The following is a 14941-nucleotide window of genomic DNA, read 5'->3' on the forward strand; positions in this document are numbered from 1 at the left end:
TATTGCTGTCTTGAGCATCTGTCGGCACTCCCAAAGAGCGTCTCACTCTTCCAAAAGCCACCACAGTATGTCTGATAATATTTTTTCTTCTGGAGAAAGTCTATTTTGTTTTATTTTGGCTAGAATGAAAGCAGTTTTTTCATTTTTAAACACCATTTTAAGGTCAATATTATTAGCCCAGTTTATTTATTTTATTTTTTTTTGATATTCTACAGAACAAACCATCATTATACAATCACTTGCCTAATTACCCTAACCTGCCTAGTAAACTTAAATAATTTAGTTAAGCCTTTAAATGTCACTTTAAGCTGTATAGAAGTGTCTTGAAAAATATCTAGTCAAATATTATTTACTGTCATCATGACAAAGATAAAATAAAACAGTTATTAGAGATGAGTTATTAAAACTATTAATGTTTAATAATGTTCTGACAAAATCCTTTCTTTTTAAAAGAAATTGGGGGAAAATATAAACAGGAGGGGTAATAATTCAGGGGGTCTAATAATTCTGATATATTTGCAGAAGGCTACAGGTGCGCAACACAATTAATCACTCTTCTCTTTCACAAGTTCACTCAGATGAGACGCAGACTCCAGTCATATCAGTAACCCAATAAAAGCTGATTTATTCTAAATGAAGAGGCATGTTTACGGCACACCAGAAAAACTTTATCTGTATCCCACCTTACCAGATAATTTCCCTCAAGGAAATTAATGCTGAATAAATTAAATGATGAATAGGATTATTTCGTAATAGGAAATCGCTGCAGTCTCCATCTCTTCCTCATAGGAAGCTGCTGTAAGACTTTAAAACATACAGAATGAAGAGGACTGGAAATACCTTTGTTTTTCTGTAATATTTACTTCCTCAAGTTTCCATTCTAAGATGAAGTGAAACTTTTCAAAATGCCGCAATCAAAAATCCAAATATGAATTAAGTGCGTCTCCATCAAGTTATTAGAGTGGATGACTGTAGTATTGGTAACATAGCAATCAACACTAATCAAGGCAAAAAAAAAAAAAAAATCCTAAAAGTGAATTAGGTGTGTTTCCATCAAGGTATTAGAGTGGATGACTGTAGTATTGGTAACCTAGCAACCAACACTAACCAAGGCAAATTAAATCCCAAATATGAATTAGGTGTGTTTCCATCAAGTTATTTGAATGGATGACTGTAGTATTGGTAACCTAGCAACCAACAACAATCAAGGCAAAACAAAATCCGAAATGTGAATTAGATGGGTTTCCATCAAGGTTTTAGAGTGTATGACTGTAGTATTGGTAACCTAGCAACCAACACTAATCAAGGCAAATTAAATCCCAAATAAGAATTAGGTTTGCTTCCATCAAGTTATTTGAGTGGATGATTGTAACATTGTTAACCTAGCAACCGAAAGTAAACAAGGCAAAAAAATCCTAAAAGTAAATTAAGTGTGTTTTCATCAAGTTATTAGAGTGGATGATTGTAGTATTGGTAACCTAGCAACCAACAGGAATCAAAGCAAAAAAAGATCCCAAATTTGAATTAGGTGTTTTCCAACAAGTTATTAGAGTGGATCACTGTGGTATTGGTAACCTAGCAACCGACAGTAAACAAGGCAAAAAAAAAAATCTTAAAAGTGAATTAGGTGTGTTTCTAACATGTTATTAGAGATGATGACTGTAGTATTGGTAACCTAGCAACCAACAGTAAAGAAGGCAAAACAAAATAAAAATCCCAAATGTAAATACGTGTGTTTCCATCAAGTTGTTAGAGTGTCTCACTGTAGTATTGGTCACCTAGCTACCAACACTAAACAAGTCAAGCATAATGGAGACAGCTGATTGGTCAAAAAGGTTGAATGTACGATACATCAGCGTTTATTCAGCAAATTTATTTACATCTCCCATTATTCGCATTAGGCGACGCAGTGGCGCAGTGGGTGGCACGTTCGCCTCACAGCAAGAAGGTCGCTGGGTAGCTAAGCCTCGGCCTAGTTGGTGTTTCTGTGTGGAGTTTGCATGTTCTCCCTGCGTTTGCCTGGGTTTCCTCCGGGTGCTCCGGTTTCCCCCACAATCCAAAGACATGTGGTACAGGTGAATTGGGTAGGCTAAATTGTCCGTAGTGTATATGTGACTGTGTGTTTGAATGAGTGTATGTGAATTTTTCCCAGAGATGGGTTGCAGCTGGAAGGGCATCCACTGCGTAAAAACTTGCTGGATAAGTTGGCGGTTCATTCCGCTGTGGCGACCCCAGATTAATAAAGGGACTAAGCCGACAAGAAAATGAATGAATGAATTATTTGCATTAACACTTTGTCACACATACCGAAATCCACCTCAAGCCAGCGTACAAACTTCTTTTCGTTTTGCAAATTAAGGGATGTTTATTTTAAATTTAGCATTTTACCAACACTTGATTCTAATGCAACACTTTAAAATTGTCATAAACCATTAGTTGCTTAGTCTTTCAGTATGTTGATGTACTTCCACCTGAAATGGAATCGGAAGTGGTGAGGGGCTTTATTTCTGTGCGTCATTACCTTATAGCAAACTAGCAGTAAGAGGGCCAACATTACCAATGCAGCCTTTAAGTGTCTGTATGTTTCATTAATAAGTGTTCAGCAGAGTCTCTCCCTGAGGCTGCAGACATAATTAATGTTTTTATAAGCTTTAGGAAGTGAACTTGACTGAAGAGTGTCTTATAATGCAGTTTAGTCCAGATATACTGATAATGCCAAGGGTCTTCAAAGACACCACACCCCTGATAGACAAAACCCTGCCCCCAGCCGAGTAAACTCCGCCCACATACTCATCTCACAGCTGTGTGCTCACAGGGTAGTAATTTGGGATTAAAATGTCTTAAATAGACTGATAATGCCAAGGGTCTCCAAACAAATGCCATCATCGATAGTCGAAACCCCGCCCCAGCAGACAAAACTCTGCCCACAAACTCATTTCATCCCAGCTGTGTGCCTACATAGTTTTCATATGGGTTTAAAATGTTTCAAAATGATAATGCCAAGAGTCCCCAAACTAACCTTGCCCCCGCTAGAATGAACCCCACCCCCAGCTGAACAAACACCGCCCACAAACTCATCTCCTAACAGCTGTGTTCACACATGGTTCTCATTTGCAATTATAATGTCTTAAATAGACTGATAATGCCAAGAGTCTCCAAATGAACTCCGCCCGAGTAGTCAAAACCCCACCCCTGCAGACCAAACTCCACCCACAAGCTCATCTCATCACAGCTGTGTGCTCACATGGTTCTTATTTGGAATTAAAACATCTTACATAGACTGATAATGCCAAGGGTCTCCAAACAAACCCCGCCCCTGATAGACAAAACCCCACCCAAGTAGACCAAACTCCGCCCACAAACTCATCTCCTCACAGCTGTTTTCACACATGGTTTTCATTTCGGATTAAAATGTCTTAGACGGATAATGCCAAGGGTCTCTAAATAAACCCCGCCCCCCATAGACCAAACGCCGCCTCAGCAGACCAAACCCCACCCACAAACTCATCTCATCCCATCCTTGTGCTCACGTCGTTTTAATCTGGGATTAAACTGTCTTAGATAAACTGAGAATGCCAAGAGTCTACAAACAAACCCCCGCCCCAATAGTCAAAACCCCACCCCCAGCAGACCAAACTCCGCCCACATGCTCATCTCATCACAGCTGGTTCACACATAGTTTTCATTTTGGATTAAAATGTCTTAGACAGATAATGCCAAGGGTCTCCAAATAAACCCCGCCCCCGATAGACCAAACTCCGCCCCTGCAGACCAAACTCCACCCACAAACTCATCTCCTCACAGCTGTTTCTACACATGGTTTTCATTTGGGGTTTAATTGTCTTAGATGGATAATGCCAAGGCTCTACAAACAAACCCCGCCCCAATAGTCAAAACTCCACCTCCAGCAGACCAAACTCCACCCAAAAACCCATCTTATCACCACTGTGTGCCTAAATGGTTCTCATTTGGGATTAAAACATCTTGAAAAGATTGATGATGGCGAGAAACTCCAAATAAATCTTGCCTCCATAGTCAAAACTCCACCTCCAGCACATCAAACTCCGCCCACAAACTCATCTCATCCCAGCTGTGTGCCCACAGGGTTCCCTTGGGATTAAAATGTCTTAGATAGACTGATAATGCCAAGTATCTCTAAATAAACCCTGCTCCCAATAGGCAAAACTCCACCCCCAGCGCACCTAACTCCACCCACAAACTCATCTAATCACAGCTATGTGCCCACATGGTTCTCGTTTGGGATTTAAATGTCTCATTTCCATACAATATCAAAGAGAAAAAGTGACTTGAAAAGACTCGACGAGCTCTTAAGTACTGGAAGCCAGCGCTGTAATTCTCTTCATATGGAAAAAACACCAATGAATCATCACAAATGATCTGGCTTTAGCTCGATAATGTTTCTTTTTTTCCCCCTCAGTCTCTGGTTTTGTCTGGATTCTGACGCTCTTCTGTCAAGATGTTTTAAGCGTTGGGAAAATATTTTCGACATGTTTTGTTAATTTCATTTGCTTGATTTCCTCCCAGCATTTGAATTTATGACTGACAAAGCACATTAGCTAAGCTTCTCGTTTTTTTGGAGGCGACTTTTGTGGGTGAGACTTTGGTCTTTGAGCGAATTCTGCCAAATGCGTTGAGTACAGTGTGAAAGATCTGCACTCGTTTATTTTGTATCAGACGACTGTAGAACAATTATTTCCTCACTTATAGACACACCAGAGGTTTATGACCACAACTGACACAATATGAAAGGTGATCTGCAAATGCAGAGTACAGAGCGATGTTATTTACTGTGTGGTTACACAGTTACAGTTATTTGTTTTGGAGAAAAACACTTTGTCTTAATCAGAAACATCTGAGAAAGAGCTTCCAAGAAAATCATGTCAGGATATTAAAGAGCATTCATACATAACCAACACTATTAGCCATTATGCGATTTTTGAAAACAGCTTGGGAGATGTTAGAGAAGGCACATGTTAGATCATGTTTTGACATCATGTTACTAATATTTCAACAGTATGATCATTTAAAAACTGTAAAATTTACTTAAAAAGCGAGAAAACCTGTTAACTTGAGACAGTTAAGTTGACTTAAATTGATTTTTTTGTAATTATGCACATAGTTCATTTACTTAATTATTTCAAGGCAATGAGTTTACTCACTTTTTAAAATTAAAGTCAACTAATCGCTTTAAAAACAACAGGTTTACTCACCATTTTAAGTAAAGTCAACTAATCGCTTTAAAAGCAACAGGTTTACTCACCTTTATTAAGTAAAGTCAACTAATCGCTTTAAAAGCAACAGGTTTACTCACTTTATTAAGTAAAGTCAACTAATCGCTTTAAAAGCAACAGGTTTACTCACTTTATTAAGTAAAGTCAACTAATCGCTTTAAAAACAACAGGTTTACTCACCATTTTAAGTAAAGTCAACTAATCGCTTTAAAAGCAACAGGTTTACTCACCTTTATTAAGTAAAGTCAACTAATCGCTTTAAAAGCAACAGGTTTACTCACTTTATTAAGTAAAGTCAACTAATCGCTTTAAAAGCAACAGGTTTACTCACTTTATTAAGTAAAGTCAACTAATCGCTTTAAAAGCAACAGAATTACTCAATTTATTAAGTAAAGTCAACTAATCGCTTTAAAAGCAACAGGTTTACTCACTTTATTAAGTAAAGTCAACTAATCGCTTTAAAAGCAACAGGTTTACTCACTTATTTTAAGTAAAGTCAACTAATCGCTTTAAAAGCAACAGGTTTACTCACTTTATTAAGTAAAGTCAACTAATGGCTTTAAAAGCAACAGGTTTACTCACTTTATTAAGTAAAGTCAACTAATCGCTTTAAAAGCAACAGGTTTACTCACTTTATTAAGTAAAGTCAACTAATCGCTTTAAAAACAACAGGTTTACTCACCATTTTAAGTAAAGTCAACTAATCGCTTTAAAAACAACAGGTTTACTCACTTTATTAAGTAAAGTCAACTAATCGCTTTAAAAGCAACAGGTTTACTCACTTATTTAAGTCGTCAACTAATCGCTTTTTAAAAAAACTAGTTTACTCACTTTTTTAAGTAAAATCAACTAATCACTCATGCATAGAACAACCTGTCAAATATCAGCAACCAAAATTGACTAATTATTTGGTGGAAATTATCAAAGTTTTGACGAAATATTATCTTGCGTCAGTCAAAATAAAGAGGGAAAGCACATTTTCCTGTAAATGGCCTTATTTTGTGTGTGAAAAACGACAGAGAATCATAATATTGATGGGCAATGTCATTTAAAAATATATATTTATACAATAAGAACTTTAATGGTTTAATCTTATGTTTAATTTAAAAAACAATAAAAGAAATGAAAAAGGATTGCTGTATTTAGAGGCAGAACACATCCACATGGCACATGGCCATTATTAAAAAACATTATGAGAACAATAAATGAAATATGTCTCCTTTAAATAATACTGTATTTTACAGAAATATTGATGAAGCATTTTCTTAAAGAAAAGTCTAAAATATAACAACTATAATAATAAAAAGTAAAATACCAAAATAACACAAGAAATTTTCCTAGGTTCAGCTTTCAACACTCTCAGAAATAAAGGTACGCGAGCTGTCACTATACAATGGTGGTACCATTTCAAAATGCACACATTTGTACTTAAAAGGTCCATACTGGTACCCTAAAAATATATATATTAGTACCTAAACATTTTAAAAGGAACACTTTTGTACTTTTTAGGTACTAATATGCACCTTCGAGGTATTAATATGGACCTTTTAGGTACAAATTTGTACCTTTTGAAAAGGTACCACCCCAGTGACAGCTCGCATACTTTTATTTCTGAGAGTGTACATATTTTCTTCAGCTTTCTACATATTTTCAACCTTTTAAAACAGCATACAGAAGCCCTCAGAAGAAAAAAAAACATCGGCTTCACTTTTGTTATTTATGTATTTGCTTCCTTTCATAATCTTGATAGTTACATAAAAAATGTTGAGTTGAGGGTAGAGTTTTATACTCTTTAAGACTTCCTAATAGCAGCATTTTCTTACATTCTCTGTGTTCTCAGGATAAATATCTTGGCATTTCAATCAAGTTTTAGATTGCTGTAAAAGAAAAACCCTTTAAGTAGTTTTAAGGCGATTTTACCTCTTTTGACTTAGGAAATGTGTTGCTGCACGAATGCTCACTTCTCAGTCATGTGACACTGCTAGGATGAATATGTCACGTTTAGCGTTATCGTTTTAACATCAATCATTTTTAAAGGTATTGATTTGAAACATGTTTAGCCCATGATCATTGGAAATACATGCCTCGGTGGAGAATTTTGCGAAACATAAAATACAATGCTCCGAATACATTTGTTGCACGATTCAATTGACACATACACTAGAGGGCGCTGTCTATATTTTTGCTAATTTTTAATACGTTACTTATAGTATGTTTTGTTGTATGTTTTAGAAACACATCCTTCTTGTACCAGTCTAGGAGAAGGCAGAGCTTGTTGAATAGATCAGCAAGCAAAGCCTTCCCTAAACCCAACCAATAGTGTTTTCAGAAGCAGACGTAAGAGAAAAGTGCACTGCGATCATGTAGTTTACCTTGATTTTGCATTGCTTTTATCTGTTTTGTGGAAGCGTGCTTCACCAGACTCGAACACAAGCACAAAACCTTGCAATGTGAGCTACGAGCAAACCAACCCCATCAGAAAAGTGTCCATATAGAGATTGACAGGCGATACGAACATATTTATTACAAATCATAAACACCGATAAGTAGTTTGCTGGGATTTATTTGATGTTGTGCAAAGAACTACACAAACATAATCCTTTATTTGTCAATAACATGTCTCTGTAAATGTCATTAGTGTGAAAAGGAACAAAAGTCGTTGTCGTCATACTGCCCCCTAGCGTTCATTTCACCCATAAACTGCAGTCAAACATAAGTTTAAGTGTATTTTTTTGCAGTTTTACAAAATCCACGAGCCTGTGTTGATGTACATGTAGCTTATATCGATATGTAGTATGAATATTACCATCCCTAAATGACATTTGTTTACAACAAATTAGTTTTACTGTGTCCGTTAACTTAAATGAGCCTGTTTACACACACCAAATATTCAGAGGCCTTGTGAAATGTTGTATGGACTGATTTGCAGATGAAGACTGGCAGTCTGTAAGGCTGTGTGTGAAATCAAAGTCAGCTGCATCACTGCACACACACTCTCCGTGACTGAACACACACAGCACTTGAACACAACAGACAGACAAGCCTGAAATCTACTAGTTCAGATGATGCAACAAAGAGATACAAATATGTACTACAGTGCTTAGACACAGTAGGAATAGAGCAACGAGTTGGAGGAAAATAGTTTCTGCTACTTTCTTTTATAAGAACACTCCTTTTTTTGGAAATAGGCTAATTTTACAAGTAATATCATTGTAGCCATCATACGGCAGCAAAGTTCCTTGATTATTACGGCAATATTAGTGTATAGTTCCTAGCAATATCGACCTGGACAATAAGAACTTTTCATTTTCCGTCTTATTACACAATGTAACTACAGAATAGTCGATGTTTAGTCAGGAAAATTATGTAAACTCATTTTTTTAGCGGTATGCTAATGGTCTAATCTGATTCAATGATCTATGCTAAGCTAAGCTAGAAGTGCTCCCACTCCCAGACCTGAATCTATACGTTTAGAAGATGCAACAAAGAGATACACATTTTTTTGAGATACAGTTTTTGCTACTTTCTTTTAAAATAACCTTTCAACTTTTTGTAAATATGCTAATTTTTCAAGCAATATGATTTGATCTGCTACAGCTATTATATGGCAGCAGTGTGTCTTGATTTTTACGCCAAAATGAGAGTATAGTTCCTAACCATATTAAACTAGAAAATAAGAACTTCTCATTTTCCGTTGGTCTTAGTACACAATGCAACTACAAAATAGTCACCATTTAAACAGGAAAATTACCAAAACTTTTTTTGAGCAAGATGCTAATGGTCTAATCCGATTCAATGATCTATGCTAAGCTAAGCTAAAAGTGCTCCCAACCCCGGACATGATATAAAATGGTAAAACTAAACTGTTTTTCTCTGGGTGACTTGTAAAATGAGCCCTTTTTCCAAAAAAAAAGGGGAAAATTTAAGTTAGTGTTGGACTAATGCTTTAAATGTTTTACATTGTGCCAAAATAAGAGGGATAAAATTATATGAAGGTTACATATGCTCACTTAAGCTATATATATTTTTTCGATAGTCTACAAAACGAACCATTGTTATGCAATAACTTGCCTAATTACCCTAACCTGCCTAGTTAACCTGATTAAGCCTTCAAATGTCACTTTAAGCAGTACAGAAGAGTCTTGAAGAATATCTAGTCAAATATTGTTTACTGTCATCATGTCAAAGATAAAATAAATCAGTTATTAGAGATGAGTTATTAAAACTATTATGTTTAGAAATGTGTTCTCTCTGTTAAACAGTAATTGGGGGTAAAAATAAACAGGGGGCAAATTATTATATATATATATATATATATATATATATATATATATATATATATATATATATATATATATATATATATATATATATATATATATATATATATATATATATATGTGTGTGTGTGTGTATAATATATATATATATATATATATATATATATATGTGTGTATATATATATATATAGTGAACATTCACTACAGTCAGTATGATTTAAAGAACTGGACGAGTCTGTGTTATTCAGCGGTTGTTATCTGGAAAAACGTACATTTGAATGTCACAACAGATCAATCAGAATCAAGTATTGATGTAATAATAAAAAATATTAGCATGGGTGTGGGTTATTTTCGAATAATTCCTTACATAATGGTAATAAAACTATAATACAATGATGATAAGTGACTAATAAAAACTATCAGGTCGTACATGCGTGTTATCGAAATCAGCACTCTTAAATCCTTCAGATTCACGTCGTGAAGAAGGCAGAATGCGCTGCAGAGAGAATGCTTGTTTTCTCCTCCGGTATGTCAGCACTATCCTGTCCCTAGTAAATTATATTGTCATATTTGTTTTCCAGTCTGACAGCGGTGCTGAGAGCTAAAGGAAATGATTTACTTATGACTGATCAAACGCTCCTCGCAGAAGAGCGCGACTCAGTCTCCGTCAGACACGACAAGAGAGAAAGCAATAAATCACATGACTCATGACTTCTGGAGGATCCGTCATCCACAGGAAGGCATCTTCACGTATGTGTGTGTGTGTGTGTGTGTGTGTGTGTGTGTGTGTCTCAGTGCAATAAATCTCTTTGAGTGCTCGTAGCGGAAAGGTAAAGTCTCAGAGCCGGAGAAGCTCCAGGCATTTGTTGCTGTGGAACAATGTGTAACCATGGCCGGGGCACCAAAGGAGGCTCACACACCTGTAGCAGGTGATTACAGGTAGATCTGCTTCCTCTAATTGGACAATAAACACCACTCTCGGCCGGCTAATGGCACCAGTCTGACTCTCAGACGCCACGCTCCCATTTGGCCGTCGCCAGAAGTCCACGAGTCCCCTCCGAACGGCCATCTTGATGACATGTCTGATTTATGTGCTGTATATATAAGAATTTGTAACCCGAGACCACAAAACCATTCACAAATGTCAATACTTTTATTAAATAAATAAGCTTTCCATTGATGTATGGTTTATTAGAGTAAGATACACAATTTCTAGTTCTAGTCATGTCCATTTTCTGAACTGTATTGAATAAACTGTGATAACCTGAAAAATTTTGAAGGTGACTGAATTATTTTTACTTTGACTGTATGTATAAAATAATCCCTCTTTATATTAAGTGGCCTTAACTAATATGTACTTACATAGGAATAAATAGTTTGTTACAATGTAATTATTGTGTGAATACATGTATTTACTGTGTACTTATGCGTGATTAAATACATGTATGTGATTACATCTGTAACTACTTTTGTTATTACATGTGTAAATACACTGTTGACCATCCCTTGCACCTTAACCCACCCTTAAACCTACCCATACCACCAAACCTCTCCATAACCCAACCTCTATCCCAACTCAAAAGCACCACAAGTGTTCTCAAATACATTATAAACACAGTAAGTACATTGTATTTATTTTTTTGATGTAAGTACATAGTAGTTAAGGACACTTAATATAAAGTGGGACCATAAAATTAAAGTTAATAATACATTTAAACGTGTATACATTTTTGTAATTTCACCGGTAGAAAAATTAGCATTTAAATGGCTATTTTGCTCAGTAATATTTCAAAATATATGTTGCACACATACATATATGACATATTTTTATATCTGTGAAATTCAAACATGAATTTGGATGCCATATTTTTGCATCAGATTTCTGTATGAAGTTACAGATATAAATCCTACAGTTTCTGCCTTTAAAGGGACAGTTCACCTAAAAATAAAAGATTTGCCATCATTAGTCATCCTCCTTGTTTTTTTTTTTTTTTAACCAATATTCTTTAAGTATCTTTAAAATCTCTTTTCAACTAAAGATGGAAACTCATAAGGGTTTAAAACCACACGAGGGAGAGTAAACGGTGAGGTAATTTTCTTTTTTTATTAACTGTCCCTTTAAGACGAGCTAGAGAGAAAGAGAGCTTTGGTGCATGGGTGAAGTCTGGATTATTATTCATTATTTTGCTCTCTCTCTCTCTCTCTCTCTCTTGTGTTTGTATAGCTTGAATTTAGCATAAAGCTAGCCAGGTCAGTTTTGTTAATGATTCTCCAGCTGTAGTGCTCGTCTTTTCATGTGTGTTGAACATTCCTGAAATGACTTCCGCTAACCGCAACATTCCTGTGACAATCATGCTGGTTCTTTCTCTTAGGACTTTGCTCTGCATGTATAACAGAGTAGTATTGCTGTACTGCTCAGTTCATTTCTATAATGTATGCAGTGTGCATATTGTATTTTGCAAAAATAAGTTTAACCTGGCCATGTAATGCTATGTTGTGTTATATTTTGCTGTGCTATGCTATATGTTATTATGTTCTTATGTTATGTTGAGCAGAAATTGCATTGCTGATAGAAGGCCTCGTTGTATGTCGCATGTTATCATTAATGTACATACTGAAGTAGTGGCATTACTGATAAATAAAGCACAACTTAAACATTTCATTATTGTGTTCCTTTCCATCAGTCCACAACAAACCATAAAAACTTAATTTATTGAATAAATACCCTACTGAAAAAAACTGATTAAACCAGCCTAGGCTGGTTTTAGCTGGTTGACCAGGCTGGTTTTAGAGGGATTTTGGCTGTAGCTGGTTTTGGCTGGTTTTGGCTGGGCTCCCAGCCTGGCTAGGCTGGTCAAGCTGGTTTTAGCTGGTCATCTTCCAGCCTGACCAGCTAAGACCAGGCTGAAAATGGCTGGAAACCAGCCTGGAAGTGGCCAAAACCCCTCTAAAACCAGCCTGGTCGACCAGATAAACTAGCCAACCAGCCTAGGCTGGTTTAAGCTGGGATTGTCAGCAGGGTAATCAGTAAAAAAAGACAGAAACTATATATTAAGGTTTGTAGACTAACTTTAAGGTGGCTTGAGAAAGCCTGCTGGAAGTAATTTGTTTAGTTTGAATAGATAGATAAATAGCATGATTCTAGCATGAATTAGCATGTTGCTAGCACATTCTAGCACACTGTTAGCACATATTTTCTGGCTGCATTCCTACCACCTGCAGAGGAAACTGTGATGTGATACAGTACAGTAAGCTGAACGTCATCAAGTACACAATTAGCAACAACTGAAGGATGGAGGACACGTGAAGGAATGACAACATATACTAGTAAGTTATGTGACTGAATGCCAACTTGTAGCATTGCACATCACTGAGCCCCACAGACAAAGGCAACAAATAAATTACATTAAAGTCTTTATGAAATCTTATTTTACAATGTTTATTTTGCTAGCGCGTATTGATAGTCTAAGGGTGCTTTCACACCTACACTTTTGTTTCGGAACGTATCTCGTTTGCCCAGTTAGCGCGGTTCGTTTGGCATATGTGAACAGGGCAATCGCGCTCTGTTCCGCGCCAAAGTAATCGCTCCGAGATCGCTTGAATGAGGTGGTCTCGGCTCGATTGAAACGAACCCTGGAGCGGTTCGATTGTAGTGAGAAAGCGATCCGATCCGAGCGCGGTTGTATCACTGTGTTTTATGGATATGTAATAGGCATATATGGCTATATGGAGAGAGAATTATGAGTATGGCGGGAAGTTTCACGAGTCTCCGGATGCCCGCAAACGAGTGATGATCTCCCGGTAATCTCGCGTCTCCCTCCAGGTCCTCAAATGGGCATCGTCGCGCACCCTTCTCACCCCTCCCCACCGTGTCTCTCCTCAGACACGTCGCGCGCACCCTGTCAATCACCACCAAACCACCACCTCTCCTGACAGCTGAGCGGGACGCTGCAAAATAAACCCTGACACTCTGACCAATGTGAGGAGAGTTTACTCACACGTGACTTGTTTTAGCTCTTTTGGTCCGATTAGAAACTTTGCAGTGTGAAAGCGAACCGCTCCAAGAGCAAAGAGCAACAATGTAACAATTGTAATCTCTGTTTCGGAACAACTGAATCGAATCACAGGTGTGAAAGCACCCTAAAGGTGAACAATTAATTAGTGCAAGTAATTTTAGTATATAAAAAAGTTTTGACCATCTGCTTCTGCTCTGGAACAGCAGTGCTCCTCTGAGGATGTTTGACAGATTAAGCAAAATTTGCTTAGCCACGCCCCTCCCACTACTTGTTTGCTGGGAGTGAAAGATCAGAGGAGAAGCACAGACATTAAACCCTGCCCACTACTCAATATTCAGTTTCAGTTGGTCACTATTGTGAAATAAAAGTCTAAAGTGACTTCCGGCTACAGTTTTATATTGAGATGGATTAGATCCAACTCTATTTAGTTCCTTAAAAAGAAATTCCTAAAATCATCCCGAGTTCCTGCAGTGTGCACATGCCAAGAAGCAGGCACTTCCACCAATGGTGTGAGAATGGTTGTTCGGATTTAAAGACACTTTGTATAGTGTGACACATGAATTGGAATTTTGTATGTACTCCTCACAGGTAAGTGGGCTTGACAAACCACCTGTAGGACACCCTCTTCAGGATGCCCTTCCAGCTGCAACCCATCTCTGGGAAACATCCATACACAGTCATTCACACTAATACACTATGGACAATTCACCTGCTTTGCATGTCTTTGGACTGTGGGGGAAACCGGAGCACCCGGAGAATACCCTACCGAACGCAGGGAGAACATGCAAACTCCACTGACCCAGCCAAGGCTCCAACCAGTGACCTTCTTGCTGTGAGGCACTACCTGGTGAGTGGGCTTGACAAACCACCTGTAGAAACACTCTCTCTCGATATGCACAGGACACTTTACTTAAACTCCATCGGTATGTTAGTTATGTATAGGTTTAAAATAACTCTCTAATCCAGTGTTGTGATCATATTAGCTGGCAGCTAGCTCTCTGCAACTCTCACATGCTTGTCCACTGAAGTTAAGCAGGGCTCACCCGGTCAGTATCTGGATGGGAGACCACATGTGAAAGCTAGGTTGCTGCCAGAAGTGGTGTTAGTGAGACCAGCAGGGGGCGCCCAACCTGTGGTCTGTGTGGGTCCTAGCACCCCATTATAGTGAAGGGGACTCTATACTGCTCAGTGAGCACCGTATTACAGATGAGACCGAGGTCCTGACTCTCTGTGGTCATTAAAAATCCCAGGATATTTAAAAAAGAGTAGGGGTAGTTTCCTGGCTAAATCTGCCCACTGGCCTCTGTCCATCAAACCATCCTCATATTATAATTGGCTTCATCACTCTGTCTCCTCTCCACCAATCATGGTGTGCAGACAGGCGCAATATGGC

At 37.5% G+C, this 14941-nt stretch overlaps 1 long non-coding RNA gene across 2 annotated transcripts in view; it reads left to right on the plus strand.

The window, feature by feature from the left end:
• The window catches only part of LOC103911600 (uncharacterized), an 84835-nt gene extending 72643 nt beyond the window's left edge, over positions 1 to 12192 (plus strand). For both annotated transcript variants that reach the window (XR_002459478.3, XR_662496.5), the window contains one exon: positions 10114 to 12192. This is a non-coding gene — a long non-coding RNA (uncharacterized lncRNA). The remainder of the gene's footprint in view (positions 1 to 10113) is intronic.
• The last annotated feature ends 2749 nt before the right edge of the window (positions 12193 to 14941 follow it).

This window comes from Danio rerio, chromosome 9, assembly GCF_049306965.1.
Source record: "Danio rerio strain Tuebingen ecotype United States chromosome 9, GRCz12tu, whole genome shotgun sequence".
In the NCBI taxonomy this organism is placed as follows: domain Eukaryota; kingdom Metazoa; phylum Chordata; class Actinopteri; order Cypriniformes; family Danionidae; genus Danio; species Danio rerio.